The 20405-nt window shown below is 39.1% G+C and overlaps 1 long non-coding RNA gene across 2 annotated transcripts in view; it reads right to left on the bottom strand.

Moving 5' to 3' along the window:
• LOC141278558 (uncharacterized) overlaps positions 1-19090 on the bottom strand; it is a 92272-nt gene extending 73182 nt beyond the window's left edge. For both annotated transcript variants that reach the window (XR_012331393.1, XR_012331392.1), the window contains exon 1: positions 19042-19090. This is a non-coding gene — a long non-coding RNA (uncharacterized lncRNA). The remainder of the gene's footprint in view (positions 1-19041) is intronic.
• Between the last annotated feature and the right edge of the window lie 1315 nt (positions 19091-20405).

Below are 20405 nucleotides of genomic sequence, written 5' to 3'. Positions count from 1 at the left end.
CTCCGCAACAAGAAGCCACCGCAATGAGAAGCCCGTGCACTGCAACGAAGAGTAGCCCCCGCACACCGTAACTAGAGAAAGTCTGCGTGCAGCAACGAAGACCCAACGCAGCCAAAAATAAATAAAATTTAAAAAAAATTACCTTTCATCCAAGATACTTATCTACAAGATGGAGTAGATTATTAATATTTTAAAATTTTATCCCAGTTTTGGATATGTTTTGGCATTCTGTATCCGGCTTCTCTGACATACTATACCACTATATGATAGTGAGCCAGTATAGGTTTATCTTCTCCAGAGCAACTAATTATATTGACCATTTGCATAGGGCAGTTTTGGTTTTTGTTTTAAACAGAATCTCTTGAATTGGCAATAACTTCTGAATATACCATAATTTGCTAATTTCTCCATGTAGTTTTATCAGTATTTGCTTATGTATTTTGAGGCTATTTAATTGGGTGCATATATATGTAAAATTGTTATATAATTCTGAACAATTGAGTATTTTATTATTATGTAGTAAACTCCGATTTCTAATTGTGCTTGTCAAATTCTATTTTGGCTGATAATATAGCAACTCCAGATTTTTGTTTTCCAGGAATAATTGATTTCTACTTTATTTTTAGTGTGTCTCTTGTACACAGCATATATCTGGATCTTTGTATTTCAACCAATATATCACATTCTGTTTTTTTGTCTTTAAATTGATAAGTTTAGTCTACTGAAGGTTTTATTTGAAAGTTGTTGATATATTTGGGCTTTTCCCCATCTTTCTTTTGCTTTTTTCCCCTGCTTTGTTCCCTTATACTACACTAAACATGTAATATTGTTATTTTATCCCAGTGATTTTCAATCCTCTATCAATCAGAATCACCTGGGAGATTTTTAAAAATATTAATATTCAGACTCCACCACTAGGGATTTTATGTGAGGTCTGGAGTGGGGCCTGGACATTGGTATTTTTGAAAAGTTCCCTAGGTGATATATATTTATATTACAGTTACTTTTGGATATTCAAAAGTTTCTATCCCCTTCCAACATCACATCATAACCACCTATACAATATGTGGAGAAGCTACCTTTCTTTAATTATTCTAATGAAATTCTAGAAATAATCTGGCTTGGGGTGGTATTCACACTATTTCCACCCTGTTCTCATGGAGCTGTCTCCGTGACTTGATTCCCATTCCCCACTGCTTCATAGCTCCTGGACTCCCACCCTCAACTCATGACAGAGTCAGGTATTTCAGGTATTCGGAGTTAGGTATTGTTTAGATCTGGTCTTTTGGCTGTTAGATCCTCTAATGGAGTTCAGAGTTGGGGTCAGTTTAAGTTATAGTGTTGACTTGACCCTGTTAGTTTCTGTTAGATTCCTTCTTCTACTCAATTGGAATTACTCCCTAATCCCTCAGCAGATTCCCCTTTTGCTTGGCTCTGGCCTACCAACCTGTTTCTGAAGACGCTAATAACAACATCATTGAAATATTTACTGGAAAACCATAGATCCTGATAGTTCTGGGATATGGAATTTCTTCCATCTGTTAAAGCTAATAGTGAACAATAATGTTCTCTAGTTCTCAAAGTGTCATCCCTGGACCAGCAGCATCAGTATCAACTGAGAACTTGTTAGAAGTACAAATTCTCTGGTCCTCTCCCAGAACAACTGAATCAGAAATACTGGAGGGTGGGGTCCAGCAATCTGTGTTTTAATAAATCTGATAGCTGATTTGATGCTCAGTCAAATCTGAGAGCCCTTCTGTCATCCAGGAGGTTTTCAACGTTCAATTTAATTAAGAACACAGGAAAATTCTCTTTACAGTGGTAACTGGTTAATTAAATAGGAAATCAAGAATAGTATGACCAAGACCCAAAAAGGGAATAAACTATTCAGTGGGTAGTACTGTATTTTCTAATTTGGTATTTTAACTTACTTTGAACATTACCCCAGTATTTAGGCTAAACTTCATGTTAATCTGCTTTTCTTGAAATTGAAAGTATATGTATTTAGTCAAGTGAGAGGGTCAAAGCATGAATTGTGAACAAACCGTGTAAGTGGAATGTGGACTTGGACCAAATTATTCATCCAACCCTCCTGTACAGAAACAATTATCATGATCTTTTAAAATTTACAGCACAAAAAATGTAGCCAACTTTTTATAATATCTTTATATGGAATATAATCTATATAAAATATTGAATCGTTTTCATCCCTTTGCTGTGTGCATTGCTTCTCTTCAAGGGTGGGTCATCAACAAGCTTTGGATTGAGGCAAGGAGGTATTTTTGCTACGATTACTAGTAATACTGAGTGCTTTTAAAATGCGTACTCTGACCGCTAAGTGTACACACTCTCACCTGATTTTCGCAGCCACCTTATAGGGTGGTCCATACTAGTGCTTTCACTGTACAGATGGGGAAAGTGAGGTTCAGAGAGGCTCAGTAAATTGCTCAAGGTCACACAGGTAGCAAATGGCGGGGACTCACATCCACGGGGTCTGCATCCCACCCACCCGCTGCCTAGACCACTCCGTCTTCAGGTCGGCGCAGGTAGCTAGGACCATCCCGGGGGAGAGGCGGGGCTACCGCTCCTGCCGTGTCTGCGGGTGACAGCTGGGGACCACACGCCTCACCGCGCACGCGCTCTCAGGTTCCGGTCTGGGCGCGCTGCGGGAGCAGGGACGGCGGCGGGGAGCGTGTGTGCGATGACGTGCCGGGCGCCATGTTGGAGAGCTGGTGGTAGCAGCTCGGGGAGGTGCTCGCTCTCTCGGTCTTGCTCTCTCGCTCGCTTCCCCCGGCTCCCTTTGGTGCCCCCCCCACCACCCGCCCTGTCGCCTGCGTGCCGGAGTGTGTGCAAGGGAGGGGGAGGGCGTTGGGGAGTGGGGGGAAGCTTTACAATCCCCGGGAGGAAAAAAAAAAAATATTGAATCACTATGTTGTACACCTGAAACTAATATAATATTGTAAGCCAACTATGCTTCAATAAAAAATAATGTTTAATATGGAGTCAAGTTCATTTCTTTTGGAATTTTATTTATTTTTATTTTTTTATACAGCAGGTTCTTATTAGTCATCCATTTAATACATATTAGTGTATATATGTCAATCCAATCTCCCAATTCATCACACCCCACCCCCACCACCTATCACTTTCCCCCTCTGGTGTCCATATGCTTGTTCTCTACATCTGTGTCTCTATTTCTGCCCTGCAAACCAGTTCATCTGTAACACATTTCTAGGTTCCACATACATGCGTTAATATACCATATTTCGTTTTCTCTTTCTTACATACTTCATTTTGTATGACAGTCTCTAGATCCATCCATGTCTCTACAAATGACCCAATTTTGTTCCTTTTTATGGCTGAGTAATATTCCATTGCATATATGTACCACATCTTCTTTATACATTTGTCTGTTCATGGGCATTTAGGTTGCTTCTATGACCTGGCTATTGTAAACAGTGCTGCAGTGAACATTGGGGTGCATGTGTCTTCTTGAATTATGGTTTTCTCTGGGTATATACCCAGTAGTGGGATTGCTGGATTATACGGTAATTCTATTTTTAGTTTTTTAAGGAACCTCTATACTGTTCTCCATAGTGGCTGTATCAATTTACATTCCCACCAACCATGTAAGAGGGTTCCCTTTTCTCCACAACCTCTCCAGAATTTGTTGTTTGTAGATTTTGTCATGATGCCCATTCTAACTGGGGTGAGGTGATACCCCATAGTTTTGATTTGCATTTCTCTAATAATTAGTGACATTGAGCAGTTTTTCATGTGCTTCTTGGCCATCTGTATGTCTTCTTTGGAGAAATGTCTATTTAGGTCTTTTGCCCATTTTTTGATTGGGTTGTTTGTTTTTTTGATATTGAGCTGCATGAGCTGTTTATATATTTTGGAGATTAAATCCTTTGTCTGTTGATTCATTTGCAAATATTTTCTCCCATTCTGAGGGTTGTCTTTTCGTCTTGTTTGTAGTTTCCTTTGCTTTGCAAAAGCTTTTAACTTTCATTAGGTCCCATTTGTTTATTTTTGTTTTTATTTCCATTACTCTAGGAGGTGGATCAAAAAAGATCTTGCTGTGATTTATGTCAGAGAGTGTTCTTCCTATATTTTCCTCTAAGAGTTTTATAGTGTCCAGTCTTACATTTAGGTCTCTAATCCATTTTGAGTTTAATTTTGCATATGGTGTTAGGGAGTGTTCTAATTTCATTCTTTTACATGTAGCTGTCCAGTTTTCCCAGCACCACTTATTGAAGAGACTGTCTTTTCTCCATTGTACATCCTTGCCTCCTTTGTCATAGATGAGTTGACCATAGGTGCGTGGGTTTATCTCCAGGCTTTCTATCCTGTTCCATTGATCTATATCTCTGTTTTTGTGCCAGTACCATATTGTCTTGATTACTGTAGCTTTCTGGTATAGTCTGAAGTCAGGGAGTCTGATTCATCCAGCTCCATTTTTTTCCTCAAGACTGCTTTGGCTATTTGGGATCTTTTGTGTCTCCATACAAATTTCAAGATTTTTTGTTCTAGTTCTGTAAAAAATGCCATTGGTAATTTGACAGGGATTGCATTGAATCTGCAGACTGCTTTGGGTAGTATAGTCATTTTCACAATATTGATTCTTCCAATCCAAGAACATGGTATATTTCTCCATCTGTTTGTATCATCTTTAACTTCTTTCATCAGTGTCTTATAGTTTTCTGCATACAGGTCTTTTGTCTCCCTAGGTAGGTTTATTCCTAGGTATTTTATTCTTTTTGTTCCTATGGTAAATGGGAGTGTTTCCTTTATTTCTCTTTCAGATTTTTCATCATTAGTGTATAGGAATGCACGAGATTTATCTGCATTAATTTTGTATCCTGCAACTTTACCAAATTCATTGATTAGCTCTAGTAGTTTTCTGGTGGCATATTTAGGATTCTCTATGTATAGTATCATGTCATCTGCAGACAGTGACAGTTTTACTTCTTCTTTTCAGATTTGGATTCCTTTTATTTCTTTTTCTTCTCAGATTGCTGTGGCTAGGACTTCCAAAACTATGTTGAATAATAGTGGTGAGAGTGGACATCCTTGTCTTGTTCCTGATCTTAGAGGAAATGCTTTCAGGTTTTCACCATTGAGAATGATGTCTGCTGTGGGTTTGTCATTATGGCCTTTATTATGTTGAGGTAGGTTCCCTCTATGCCCACTTTCGGGAGAGTTTTTATCATAAATGGGTGTTGAATTTTGTCAAAAGCTTTTTCTGCATCTATTGAATGATGATATGGTTTTTATTCTTCTATTTGTTAATATGGTGTATCACATTGATTGATTTGCATATATTGAAGAATCCTTGCATCCTTGGGATAAATCCCACTTGATCATGGTGTATGAACCTTTTAACGTGTTGTTGGATTCTGTTTGCTAGAATTTTGTTGAGGACTTTTACATCTATATTCATCAGAGATATTGGTGTGTAATTTTCTTTTTTTGTAGTATCTTTTTCTGGTTTTGGTATCAGGGTGATGGTGGCCTCATAGAATGAGTTTGGGAGTGTTCCTTCCTCCGCAATTTTTTGGAAGAGTTTGAGAAGGATGGGTGTTAGCTCTTCTCTAAATGTTTGATAGAATTCACCTGTTAAGCCATCTGGTTCTGGACTTTTGTTTGTTGGAAGATTTTTAATCACAGTTTCAATTTCATTACTTGTGATTGTTGTGGTCATATTTTCTGTTTCTTCCTTGTTCAGTCTTGGAAGGTTATACCTTTCTAAGAATTTGTCCATTTCTTCCAAGTTGTCCATTTTATTGGCATAGTGTTGCTTGTAGTAGTCTCTTAGGATGCTTTTTATTTCTGTGATGTCTTCTGTAACTTCTCCTTTTTCATTTCTAATTTTATTGATTTGAGTCCTCTCCCTCTTTTTTGTGATGAGTCTGGCTAATGGCTTATCAATTTTGTTTATCTTCTCAAAGAACCAGCTTTTAGTTTTATTGATCTTTGCTATTATTTTCTTTGTTTCTATTTCATTTATTTCTGCTCTGATCTTTATTATTTCTTTCCTTCTGTTAACTTTGGGTTTTGTTTGTTCTTCCTTCTCTAGTTCCTTTAGGTGTAAGGTTAGATTTTTTATTTGAGATTTTTCTTGTTTCTTGACGTAGGCTTTATTGCTATAAACTTCCCCCTTAGAACTGCTTTAGCTGCATCCCATAGGTTTTGGATTGTCGTGTTTTCATTGTCATTTGTCTCTAGGTATTTTTTGATTTCCTCTTTGATTTCTTCAGTGATCTCTTGATTAATTAGTAGTGTATTGTTTAGCCTCCACGTGTTTGTGTTTTCTACGTTTTTTTTCCCTGTAATTGATTTCTAATCTCATAGCATTTTGGTCAGAAAAGATGCTTGATATGATTTCAATTTTCTTAAGTTTACTGAGGCTTGATTTGTGACCCAATATGTGATCTATCCTGGAGAATGTTCCATGCGCATTTGAGAAGAAAGTGTAATTTGCTGTTTTTGGATGGAGTGTTCTATAAATATCAATAAATCTATCTGGTCTGTTGTGTCATTTAAAGCTTGTGTTGTGTTATTAATGTTATGTTTGCATGATCTTTCCATTGGTGTGAGGTGTTAAAGTCCCCCACTATTATTGTGTTACTGTCGATTTCCTCTTTTACAGCTGTTAGCAGTTGCCTTATGTATTGAGGTGCTCCTATGTTGGGTGCATATATATTTGTAATTGTTATATCTTCTTCTTGGATTGATCACTTGATCATTATATAGTGTCCTTCCTTGTCTCCTGTAACATTCTCTATTTTAAAGTCTATTTTATCTGATATGAGTATTGCTACTCCAGCTTTCTTTTGATTTCCATTTGCATGGAATATCTTTTTCCATCCCCTCACTTTCAGTCTGAATGTGTGCCTAGGTCTGAAGTGTGTCTCTTGTAGACAGCATATATATGGGTCTTGTTTTTGTATCCATTCTGCCAGTGTATGTCTTTTGGTTGGAGCATTGAATCCATTCACGTTTAAGGTAATTATCGATATGTATGTTCCTATGACCTTTTTCTTAATTGTTTTGGGTTTGTTTCTTAATTGTTTCTTAATTGTTTATGTGGGTCCTTTTCTTCTCTTGTGTTTCCCACTTAGAGAAGTTCCTTTAGCATTTGCTGTAGAGCTCGTTTGGTGGTGCTGAATTGTCTTAGTTTTTGCTTGTCTGTAAAGCTTTTGATTTCTCCATTGAATCTGAATGAGATCCTTGCCAGGTAGAGTAATCTTGGCTGTAGGTTCTTCCCTTTCATCACCTTAAATATGTCATGCCACTCCCTACCGGCTTGTAGAGTTTCTGCTGAGAAATCAGCTATTAACCTTATGGTAGTTCCCTTGTATGTTATTTGTCGTTTTTCCCTTGTTGCTTTCAATAATTTTTCTTTGTCTTTAATTTTTGTCAGTTTGATTACTATGTGTCTTGGCGTGTTTCTCCTTGGTTTTATCCTGCCTGGGACTCTCTGCGCTTCCTGGACCTGGGTGGTTATTTCCTTTCCCATGTTAGGGTAGTTTTCGACTATAATCTATTCAAATATTTTCTCGGGTCTCTCTCTTTTCCTTCTGGGACCCCTATAATGTGAATGTTGTTGCGTTTAATATTTTCCCAGAGGTCTCTAAGGCTGTCTTCATTTCTTTTCATTCTTTTTTCTTTATTCTGTTTGGCGGCAGTGAGTTCCACCATTCTGTTTTCCAGGTCACTTATCCGTTATTCTGCCTCAGTTATTCTCTTGTTGATTCCTTCTAGTGTATTTTTCATCTCTGTCTGTTTGTTCTTTAATTCTTCTAGGTGTTTGTTCTTTAATTCTTCTAGGTCTTTTAAAAATATTTCTTGCATCTTCTCGATCTTTGCCTCCATTCTTTTTCTGAGTTCCTGGATCTTCTTCACTATCATTATTCTGAATTCTTTTTCTAGAAGGTTTCCTATCTCCACTTCACTTAGTTGTTTTTCTGGCGTTGTATCTTGTTCTTTCATCTGGTACATAGCCTTCTGCCTTTTCATCTTGTCTATCTTTCTGTGAATGGAGTTTTTGTTCCACAGGCTGCAGGATTGTAGTTCTTTGTGCTTCTGCTGTCTGCCCTCTGGTGGATGAGGCTATCTAAGAGGCTTGTGCAAGTTTCCTGATGGAAGGGACTGGTGGTGGGTAGAGCTGGGTTTTGCTCTGCTGGGCAGGGCTCAGTAAAACTTCCATCTGCTTGTCTGCTGATGGGTGGGGCTGAGTTCCCTCTCTGTTGGTTGTTTGGCCTCAGGTGACCCAACACTGGAGCCTACCAGGCTCTTTGGTGGGGCTAATGGCAGACTCTGGGAGGGCCCATGCCAAGGAGTCCTTCCCAGAACTTCTGCTGCCAGTGTCCTTGTCCTCACGGTGAGCCGCAGCCACCCCCCCCGCCTCTGCAGGAGACCCTCCAACACTAGCATGTAGGTCTGGTTCAGTCTCCTATGGGGTCACTGTTCCTTCCCCTGGGTCCCAATGTGCACACTACTTTGTGTGTATGCCCTCCAAGAGTGGAGTGTCTGTTTCCCCCAGTCCTGTCAAAGTCCTGCAATCAAATCCTGCTAGCTTTCAAAGTCTGATTCTCTAGGAATTCCTCCTCCTGTTGTCGGATCCCCAGGTTGGGCAGCCTGACGTGGGGCTCAGAACCCTCACTCCAGTGGGTGGATTTCTGTGGTGTAAGTGTTCTCCAGTTTGTGAGTTACCCACCTAGCAGTTATGGGATTAGATTTTATTGTGATTGCGCCCCTCCTACTGTCTCATTGTGGCTTCTCCTTTGTCTTTGGATGAGGGGTATTATTTTGATGAGTTTGTGTCTTCCTGTTGATGATTCTTCAGCAGTTAGTTGTGATTCCGGTGCTTTTGCAAGAGGGAGTGAGCGCATGTCCTTCTACTCTGCCATCTTGAACCAATCTCTGGAGTCAAAGGCTTTTGTTTCTGCTCTACTACCCGTGTTTTCTAAAATAGGGATAAAAAAACTCTGTTAGCACTCACGAAGTAAGTATACACCAGTACAGAGTGCTATGTTACAATGAAGGTGTACAGTAAAGCCTTTTCCTTGTAAAATTTTGTCCTTCTCTTTGAAAAAAATTAATTTGGAGCTGGAAAAAAGCATTTGACATCTAGGGTCTGCAATATCACACACTTGCTTTAGCTTTGAATTTATTTAAAAAATCTACTTTTATTCCATTTACTAGTTTTTAAACTCATTTTCCTTCGTTTAGAGTACCTTTTAGCTATCCAGATAGCTTTTAATGGAAACATTTTCTTTTTCACCAGCAGTAAACTGAAGGAAAATAAGATAATTCAGCCATTGAAATTTTTTCACCAAAATCTAGGTTTCATATGTGTAATTGCATATTATCACTCTTAAGGAAAAATAACTCAGATTTTGCATTTACCTTAATGAGCCTTAACAGGGCCATTAAGGTTGTTATTGGTAGGATGGTGGGCCATGTGCAGGAAGTGCCATGGCCTCTGTAGCCACAGTGTGATGGGAGGTAGGAGATGGGGAGGGAGACACGTGATACCCTCCACTGCAGTAGCATGGCAGATCACACACTGAGGAGATCACGGAGCCAGAACAAGCATTTGTAGAGCCACGGAAGCAAGCACTTGGCCATTTCTGGGATGGTTAGTGCTTGTGGAGGGTATTTTTGCAAATATTATTGGGGAAAGTAAACATTTCTTTAGAGATATATTTTATCAAACTCTGTAAATAAACACCAGATTAAAGGAACCAGGGACTCCTGTGGGTGACAATAACCTCACTGCTAGAGCTTCCTTGGATCTGGAGTGACCTTGCAGTTCAGACCTTGTAATTCCCTGAGCCACGCAGTTTGATTATTTTAGGGTCCCAGGAGGTCTAGCTACATGTTCAAGTTTCTTATTTTCCTCCCCACCCCCAATAGGTATAAATGAAAATGAAACAGGAGGTTATTGTGCTTGAAAGGGGGACCAAGCTTAACAAACTGCTTATCAAAATACTCCTGAATCCTCAAATGCATCTGCAGATAAACCAGGAGTCCAGTAGATGTTCTATGTAGGGTCAGATCAACCTCTTCACATTGGAGGCTTCAACCCCTTCCAAGTATGGCCTGCTCTGCGTTCTCCCATCTCCCTCGGCTTCGCTGTAGCCTCAGACCCTCAGGCCTCCCAAGCAAATGTATCCAGGAACCTGTCAAATCATCTCAATCTTACCCCTGAGAAGTCTCTTAGGCTGTTATTTCCTGTTTACACTACCTTCGCCTCACATGCTCATCAAATCACCCTGCAGCCAGGGTTTGCTGGAATGCCCAATACTGTCATGATATCATCCTGAATAGACTTGCAACAGGTCACAAGCTCTTTCAGGCTCCAAGCTGTCTGCATAAATAAACCCCATGACTTTTCTCCCCTCTTCTACCACTTACACTGTGTAGTAAGTGGAATTAAAGGAGACGTGTTAATTTCTTTGGTTTATATGTATCTGATTGTTCCTGTGCCACTTGGTTTAGTTGTGTTAGAGTTGTCATTGATTATAAGGACCTGAAGTTCAGGATATATGTTCTATCTGGTCTGAATGGTGCTCATCTTGGACCACATGCAGCTGGGTGCTTCATAGTGATGAGAGGATGAACATTTCGCTTTTGGGTCTGACTCGCATTGTGCTGAAAGGCTGAGGTCCAGCCCCTCAGGTTGTGGACATATCTATCTTGGCTCTAACACAATAGCTGGTTGTTAAATCCCTTTCTACAGTCTATAGAATTTATATATTTGTTTTCCTCTCTAACATTCAATTTTGGGTTTATAAAATGGTATCCCTCCACTACAAAACCCTGTGCAAAGGGTAATATTCTTCTGTTTTGTCTGATGACAAAACCTTCTACCATAGCCACTCAAGCATATTCAAAATGGGAAAGGAAATACCTTCCTTTATAGAATAAGAATTTTAGCTTACATTTTAACACCATGGAAACTAGGCATTGGGATAGGATCTTTTCTGTCTAAACATACCCTTGGCTTTCAATTATACTTTCTATTTCACCAGAATGGCTTTAAAAATTCTTCCATCTTCACAACATTTTCCTTTATGTTGGGTTGGCAGGATCACCTTGAGCCCATCCCTCAGCTCTCATCAGCAAGTATTATCACTTCAAGAGAAGCATAAATTCGGGCAATCTGAGTGCAAAGGAGTCTCTCCGAGAAACTATTCTGATGCCACAGGAATGCGGTTTAAAATTAAAGCACATAGATAAGGGGTGGCCACTTTTAACTCTATAACTTATACAAGAAATAGAATCCTAAATAAAAAGGATAAGGACCTTCCTTTGAGAGTGAAGAATCAGGCCCTCCTCCAGGAAACACAAGCAAGATGCTGTGGAAGAACCACGGTTAGACTGCCAGATACTTGTGACTTTGGAAAATCATTTTGCTCCTCTGGGTTTCAATATCCCCCTCTGTGAAATGAGGTGTTTTTCTCTGGAGATTTTCTAAGGTTTTAAACTTATTTGTCAACAAATATTTATGAGAACCTACTGAATTCCAGGCACTCGGGATGAAATGAAAACAATGGAGATGGAGTTTCTAGTCACCCAGAACTCAGGGATAGTTTTGTATTTAATAGCCTGTCTATGGAAGGAAGATTGCCAATTATATTTAATAAGGATTTTATTTTAACGTTAGCCTTTGAATTGTACAATCTTATTCCAAGTCATGCTTCTTTTGTCCTTTTTCTACTTGCTGGTCTTCCTCAATAATTCCTAGAGAGATATGACATGGCACTAAATTAAACACTTGTCTAATAAGATGTGTTGAGAAAACGCCAGATGTATTTTATTGGTCAGAATTTGTTTTGATGAATTGTGGTTGATATTTCCTGCATTCATGGGTGTGGTTTAGAGAAAGAGAACAGATATTGTGCCCACATTTGGGTCTTACTGCTGTGTCATAATTACATAGCTGTATGGATAAAATATAGTTCAGAATAAAACATAGCTGAAATCTCTTCTCTTCTTAGCCTTATAAAATCACTCTACACAAATTTATCTATTGCTTTTAAGCAGTGGGTTTATATTTTTGAGAGCCAATATGTGCTGTTTCCCTACACAAACAGCTATGCTTAAAGCTTAATGAAGTAGGAAAGGCATTCAGGAAGAGCTAGAGCCAACATCTTGTATATTTGAACCCGTCTGTTCTGTCAGTGACCCATAGAGTGAAGAGCTGTGTCAGCTAATCATTTAGCTGACCATTGCTGACAGACAAATACCTCATGCTGAGCTGGGAGGGAATGTCACAAAAACATCAGAAGTCAACAAGGTGACACAATTCCTGTGGGGTCCTGTGCTTATTTTTGCCTTTGCTTGGAGCTGAGCAATGGCACATAAAAACGCATCTTATCTGCAAATAACATACACATTTTAAGACTTTAAATTACTTTGTTTTCAGTGGTGTTTTTGAAACTACTTGGACACATATTTTTCCATTGATGATAATTAACTGATTAATAATATCATAGTCATCAAAAGAGATTGCATGTTTTCAAAGTCATGTAACAATAGATGAGCTCTTACATGGCTTTAACTGGAACACCTAATAATTATAACCTTGTAGATACAAGGGAAGAAATGTTTTCAACTGTAAACACAAACACAGAGAAACAAAACAAAAATTTGTCAGCAGAAGACCGCCTGCTCATAAGACTACTATGCCAGAAAGCAGCTGTTTATTTAATGTACTGTTTCAGGGGACATAGTACTCTAATGAAACTATGGAAGTAGTGGTTTCCAACACTGTTAATAACAAAAGTCCTATCATCCACCTGCCCCATCATCTGCAAATTTCGAAAGATTTTTCCGCACAAAATTGTATTTTGTAAATAATTATGGGTTTTTCCATTTTTTTCCCTATCTTTTGGCCGCACCACATGGCATGTGGGATCTTAGTTCCCTGGACCACCAGGGAAGTCCCCTGGGTTTTTCCATTTTAATACGCAAAGACAATTTTAGCTACCAGTTAACCATTATGATGAATATGAAACAACAGATATTCAACACTGAATTTCTATAATTCCCACCCAAACCAAAGAAACTTGTAGATATCACAGACTCCCTTATGGTGACCAAGTATGTGATTTTTTTAGACATTTAAAAATCTTGAAAATGGTACGTGAAACCCATTGCTAGTTTCTAGGAAGTTTTAGAGTTTTAGAGCTCTCTTACGAGGAAACTCAACGATGCATAAAAATTATAGTGTGAATTCAGCTGTGTTTGATGCATTTAAGAGTTCTTTTTCTAAGAATGTGAAGAACCAAGCTATGTTTCCTAGCAGAATTAAAGAAACTTTCTCTCTCATTGCAAGACAAATTTGATGGGTCCCCTTATAGCTGAGTCTTTTTGTAATTATCAAAAGATGTATGGCTCAACGATGGCACTGTCTATTGTTCTTGGCAGACCTGAATGGGCACAATATGAAACAGGCTGGATGCAAAGAATGGAATAAACTAACTAAGGATTTTTCATAAAAATGTGGACTACCAATTCTATTGTGAGATGGTGGATATTGCAAGATGTGGAAGAAGATAGGAAAATATTTTTTTCTCCTTACTAGTTATACTGCCTCTGAGAATTAATGTTGGTTCTTGGGAAGTGTGTGTGTGTGTGTGTGTGTGTGTGTGTGTGTGTGTGTGTGTGTGTTACAACAGCTATCTACTGAACAGACTGTATAGTGGACATGTGATACCAAATGTGTTGCTTAGACCCACTCTAGATTGTTTTGTGATCTTTGAGCCTTAAAGGTATATCTGCATCCCCACCACAACCCTACACTATTTTTTAGGGCCTGATGTGTCAAATGCTACCGAGTCTGTTTCCTGGAGCCCTGGGAATGTTCTCTTTTAAACTGAATACTTCAGGTTCTGGGAAAGATATTTCTGGGGGAAAGAGGAAAGATACTTGAGGTGAGATCCCTTCTAGAAGGTCAGGGGTAGGATTTGCTGAGAGTGGGAGGAGGATTGCACAACAGAGATGCTCCATTAGAGAGGCATGGTTGTAAGTACAGGGGAGCAAACTTAGGAGCTAGGATGCAGGTGACTATGAGGACGCTCCTTCCATCATAAATTATTTTCTTGGATGGTCTATCCTTGAGCATGAGAAAGGTCACATGAAGTTTTATGTCCGTCAATCAACCCTCTGCCCATTCCACCCTCCTATGGTTTTTCCCCCAGTTTTATCAAGAAATAATTGACATACATCACTGTAAAATTTTAAGGCATACAGTGTGATCGTTTGATTTACATATATTGTGAAATCTCTATGGTTTATTATTTTTAGTTACTGCAAATCATTCTGTCAAGACTGTTGTGTCTGAATAGGTTTGTGTGACGGTGTTATGGAGGACAAAGATGAAGCAAAATGACAAATGACCTTTGTTTTATTTTTTTATTTAAGTATAGTCGATTTACAATATTGTGTTAGTTTCAAGTGTGTAGCAAAGTGATTTGGTTATACATACATACATATATATGTATATATCTATATTCTTTTAAAATTCTTTTCCATTATAGTTTATTACAAGATATTGAATATAGTTCCCTGTGCTATACAGTAGCTCCTTGTCATTTATCTATTTTATATATGGTAGTGTGCATCTGTTAATCCCATACTCCCAATTCACCTCCCCCACCTTCTTTCTGTCTTCCTGTCTTTCTCACTGTCTTTCTGTGTCTGACTACTTCACTTAGTATGATAATCTCTAGGACCATCCATGTTGCTGCAAGTGGCATTATTTCATTCTTTTTTATGGCTGAGTAATATTCCATTGTACGTGTACCACATCTTCATTATCCATTCACCTGTTGATGGACACTTAGGTTGCTTCCATGTCTTGGCTATTGGAAATAGTGCTGCTGTGAACATTGGGGTGCATGTATCTTTTCAAATTAGAGCTTCTGCCTTTTCTGAATATATGCCCAGGAGTGGGACTGCTGGATCATATGGTAACTCTATTTTTAGTTTTTTAAGAAACCTCCATATGTAATTGGTTGCACAGATTTACATTCCCACCATCAGTGTTGGAGGGTTCCCTTTTCTCCACACCCTCTCCAGCATTTGTTATTTATTGACTTTTTGATGATGGCCATTCTGACCAGTGTGAGGTGATACCTCATTGTAGTTTTAGTTTGCATTTCTCTAATAATTAGTGATGTTGAGCATCTTTTCATGGGCATATTGGCTATCTGTATGTCTTCTCTGGAGAAATGAAATGACTTTTATTTTAAATCTATTAAAAATCTATTTTTAATAATCTATTTATTTTTAAATCTTTTATTAAAAATCTATTAAAGAGGAAGATGATGCTTACTTCAAGGAGGGTGGGCTGACAACTGAGCTTCCCCTTCACATTTCCTCCTACAGGGTTCCCCAAACAGTGTCTCAAACCATATTAATAGGTGTTCCACCCCAAGAAAGAGTTCTAGAGCCAACTAAGTTTGGGATATGTTGTGTAGGAGATTCACAATATACATTAGGAGATTCACAATATACATTAGGAGATTCACAATATACATTAACAGTCTAAAAAAAAAATCTGAGAAGTCCTGCAGTAGAGAAAATTATTTAACTTTACTTAATCCAGTATTTTCCACTGAATTTAACTCTAGACTCCATTTTTCATAGGATGTGTTTTTCATGGAACAAGATTGACATATGGAGGACACTACCACATCTTCTTTCTTGAGACAATGTCTTCCTTTACTTCTATGACATCACACTCTTGGTTTTCCTCTTACCTATCTGGGTCCTTCTGCCTCCTTTGGTGGGTCATTGTCTTCTGCTTGGTCATCAGACATTCGATTTCCTTAAGGATTAGTCCTAGCCTTCTCCTCTTTTTGTTCCCGGTTCTCCTCTTCCTTCACCCATGCCTATGGCTTTAATAACTGCCTCATGAAGATGTCTCACAAACCTCACAAAAATATCTCCAGTCTAGACCTCTTCTCTAAAATTCAGACCTGTGTATTCATCAGCTTACTTGACATCTCTACTTGGACGTCTGAAAGGACTTCCAACTCAATGTTAAATCAAGATTGTTGTCTTCCTGTCTTTGCCCAGTGTTCTCGCAGTCTTCCTTTTCTCAGGAAATGGTATTATAATTTATTCTGTTATGCAATCAGAAACTTGGAATCATCCTTGACACCACTCTCCAGTATACTCAGATATGTATAATATCCTTGACACCACCCTCAGATATACATCAAATAGGATAGGATACTTCCTTTTTTTTTTTTTTTTTTTTTTTTGCCATGCTGCACAGCTTGCCGGATCTTATTTCCCCCACTAGGGATTGAACCTGGGCCATGGCAGTGAATGTGCCAAGTCCTAACCACTGGACCTCCAGGGAATTCCCTAGATGTTACTTCCTAAGAACCTTAAATCCATCCACTTCTCTCCGTCTCCATTTCCCCTGATTTGGTCATGTTACCAACTTTTCACACCTGGGATCCTACAAAGGCTTATCTGGTTTTGTAGCATCCACTCTTGCCTTCTTTAATCCATTGTCCACACTACAGCCCAAGTGATGGTTCTTATCACAAATCTAATAACACCTTCCGCCTTAGAAGACTCCATTGCTCTTAGAAAAAGATGAAATCCTTAAGTCACGAAGGCCCTGTGAGATTCGACCTCTATCTCTTGTTTCAGCCTCATTTTGCACTACTCTACTCATAACTCTCTTGTCCTGATTTTTCTTGTTTTAAAAAATTGAGATATCATTCACTCTTTTTGGTACTCACTTTTTATGGTATATCATACTATAAAATTCACTCTTTTGAGGTGTACAGTTCAATCATTTTAGTATATTTTCAAGGTTGTGCAACCATCACCACAATCTAATTCAACTATTTTCATCCCCTCGAAAAGAAATCTATTAGCATTCATTCTCTGTTTCCTTCTACCCCAGGCCCTGGCAACCACTAATCTATATTCTGCCTCTATGGGTTTGCTTATTCTGGACATCTCATATAAGTGAAATCATGTAATGGACCGTGGCCTTTTGTGTCTGTCTTTCTCTTACTTTGCATACTGTTTTCAAGGTTCATCCATGTTATAACATTTATTAGTATTTCATTCCTTTTTTTTTTTTTTTTTTTTTTTTCAGTACTGGGGCCTCTCACCGCTGTGGCCCCTCCCGCTGCGGAGCTCCGGACGCGCAGGCTCAGCGGCCATGGCTCACGGGCCCAGCCGCTCTGCGGCACGTGGGATCCTCCCGGACCAGGGCACGAACCCGTGTCCCCTGCATCGGCAGGCAGACTCTCAACCACTGTGCCACCAGGGAAGCCCCTATTTCATTCCTTTTTATTGCCACATTGTATGTATATAGTATATTTTGTTTGTTCATTCATCAGCTGGTGGACATTTAGGCTGTTTCCACTTTTTGGCTCTTATGAATAATGCTTCTATGAACATACATGCACAAGTTTTTGTGTGAACATATTCTTTTGGGAATATACCTAGGGGTAGAATTGCTTGGTCATTATGGTGATTCTATGTTTAACTTTTGAAGGTCTGCCAAACTGTTTTCCAAAGTGGCTGAACCAGTTTTCATTCCTACCAGCAACGGATGAAGGTTCCAAGTTTTCCACATCTTTGCCAACTTGTTATTGTCCATCTTTTTGATTACAGCCATATTAATAGTTATGAATTGGCATCTCATTGTGGTTTTGATTTGCATTTCCCTAGTGACTAATGCAATTTCTGTTTTACATTTAATTTCTGAAATGCATCATATTCCCTATTGCTATAGGGTCTTTTTGCATGCACAGTTCCCTTTTCCCCAATCCCTTAACCTATAACTTGACTCTTCCATCTGTTCTCTTTATGCAGATTGCAATTGTCATTTCCTTAAGGAAGTATTCTCTGATATTTCTAGGTCAAATTCACTGACCATAAGCTCTCATAGGTTCCTGTGATTCTCACTCATAGCACTTACCACAGTTGTAACTCTACATTTATATATTGTGAGTTTAGATTAGTGTCTTCTCTACTAGACTATGTTTCATGAAAGTAGGAAACTTGTTTATATTACTCCCCATTGCATTTTCATCACAGGCAATGCCTGGCATATAGTTGTTAATATAGTCAATCAATATTTTAGGAATGAATGAAAGAATAGATTGATTCTGTGTTACAGAAGCATCTTTAATAAAGGCATTCAATGCTGCTGTGTATCCCTGTCTTCTTAGAAGACAGTTTAAGGTCACAAATCCTCTCTCTATGTGAACATACTTTGGTAAGTTAGAAAAGATAAATGGGAGGAGAAAGTCAGGGCAGAGAGAAATGTCTGTAGGAATGAAGGATAGGCACTTTTCATCAGATTACTTTTGCATACCCTTATGAATTAAAAAGTAATGGGTTATTATGATTTTGGACAGCTGTGGAAATCAACTCATTTGTTTTTTAAGCTAATTTCCTCATGAATTGGTTTCCCTAAAATTGTTAAAATGAAAATTCAGTTTCCTTTCAGTGCATTGACGCTTTTTCTGCTACTTGTCTTTGCATCGGCCTATAGGCACTATTTGCCAGGCCTTAGACTTCTTAAAAAAAGCAAAATGGAGGAGTTCTAGCAACATTTATCCACTGACACAAATTATCTCCATTGGTCATTTCTGTCTGAAACCCAAGATTCTTATTCATTTCAGTTGAATGCTTTTGCTAAGCATTAGATGACATTTACTTCTACAAATGAAAGCTAGAATTTCAGGAAAATCTTTTCTAACATCCTCTAGCATTTATCATTTCAAGTGACCCACAGTAAAGAGTAGCATGCACACCCTCGCACTCTGACACTCAGTGGAGATATCAGCTGGCAGTTAGGACCCTTTACTCAAATGCATTGTATCTAGCAAAGGAAGAGAGTGACCAGTACTCCATACACATCAACAAACAATGACATCCTGAAGCATAATGACCAGAAGCATGGTAGCCCCCGCCTCACCTGTGGTCAAGTGTAGCCTTGGGTAATAAAGATGGAAAACAGCAATACTAAAGAAAACATACCTGTAAAGAGGCTTTTCCTAAATTGCTAAAGGTGCCAAGCTTCTTTTCCTCCTCCCTGTTAGTAAACTCTTCATGGTTGAAGGCATGGAGGCCTAATGACAGGAGATGGACATGTCATAGACAGAAGTGGCCCTTGGACCCTGGAGGTCACTGTGTGGTGGTGTGTGTGAAGGAATGTGCATCCTTTTCACGTCTTTGTTCCAGCGGACATGGTCCACTGGCAAATCCTGTTGCACTAAGATCGGAGGGTGCAGATAACCCAAACATAATCCAGACATGTGGACATTGTTTCTGTGACATGGCATTCCGAATCCAAAGTGCACCACCCCTCTCAAAAAACAAACAAGGCTTTGGTTTCTTCCTGCCTGTAGAACTCTGGATCTCTAAGTCCCTCATTTTCTCGATCGCTAACTCTTTCTCTCTCTGTGTATCTGTTGCTTTCAGTCTCTTTCTCTTTGTGTCTCTCGTCTTATGTCTCCATTAACTAAATACTTATACTTCAGATGTGTTATGTATGTCTCCTAGATATTGCGTGTTCAATACCTATAGATACAGTTGACTATTTAATATACATAAAACATGTAGCATGTTTGCACAAATCATATATATATATATATATATATATATATACCCCAAATACTTACAACTCCCAATTAAAAAGGAAAAAGGAAACCCTCAAGTCAATCTGGCACTGAATGGGCAAACATAAATGATCTAACTACATTTTACAGGGGAAAGACAATTTATCTTTGTCAGAAATAGTGTGAGGATGAACTAGAGTTTATGAATACTTGTCCAAATAGACTCAGTGCCCTTACCTGGGCTTCCCTGCCTATGGGCTCAGCCACAGTCACTCTGTCAACAACTTGGGTTCTCTGTATCAGCTCTTGGGCTCCACCTGGGCTCCTTCTTTGGAACCTTTCCTTGGTACTCCTGTTATTTGTTGTTAACTTCGCCCTATGGAGTCTGTCCTGTTCTCTACATATTCACCTGGACCTAGCTCTTTGTATTTGCTTTGGCTCCCAGATCCTTCTTCCCCTGGAGTACTGATCCTAATACCCTGAAGCCACAGGGAAGTAATGTCAGACACTCATTCCCACAGACCTTGGTGTTTCCAGGTGGTTCCTTCTGGCCTCTGCTCTGGGATCTCTGCCCCCAAGGGCCTACCCAGTCCTTTAGAGCCACAGCAGATTTTCAGGGAGCATGGAACCCTTGTTGGGTGGCTTCAGAAAGTGTACCTGGGCCCCAGTGCCTGGGTTCTCAGGACCAGGTGCCTCAACTCTAGGCCTCTGAACCCTCCAGAGGCTACAGAGTGACATGCAAGGCCGGCAGTGAGCCCCATGGCCTCCTCTTGCTGCAGCCAG

This window comes from Tursiops truncatus, chromosome 4 (genome assembly GCF_011762595.2).
Source record: "Tursiops truncatus isolate mTurTru1 chromosome 4, mTurTru1.mat.Y, whole genome shotgun sequence".
Lineage (NCBI taxonomy): Eukaryota > Metazoa > Chordata > Mammalia > Artiodactyla > Delphinidae > Tursiops > Tursiops truncatus.
This window is presented reverse-complemented; position numbering and strand designations above follow the sequence as displayed.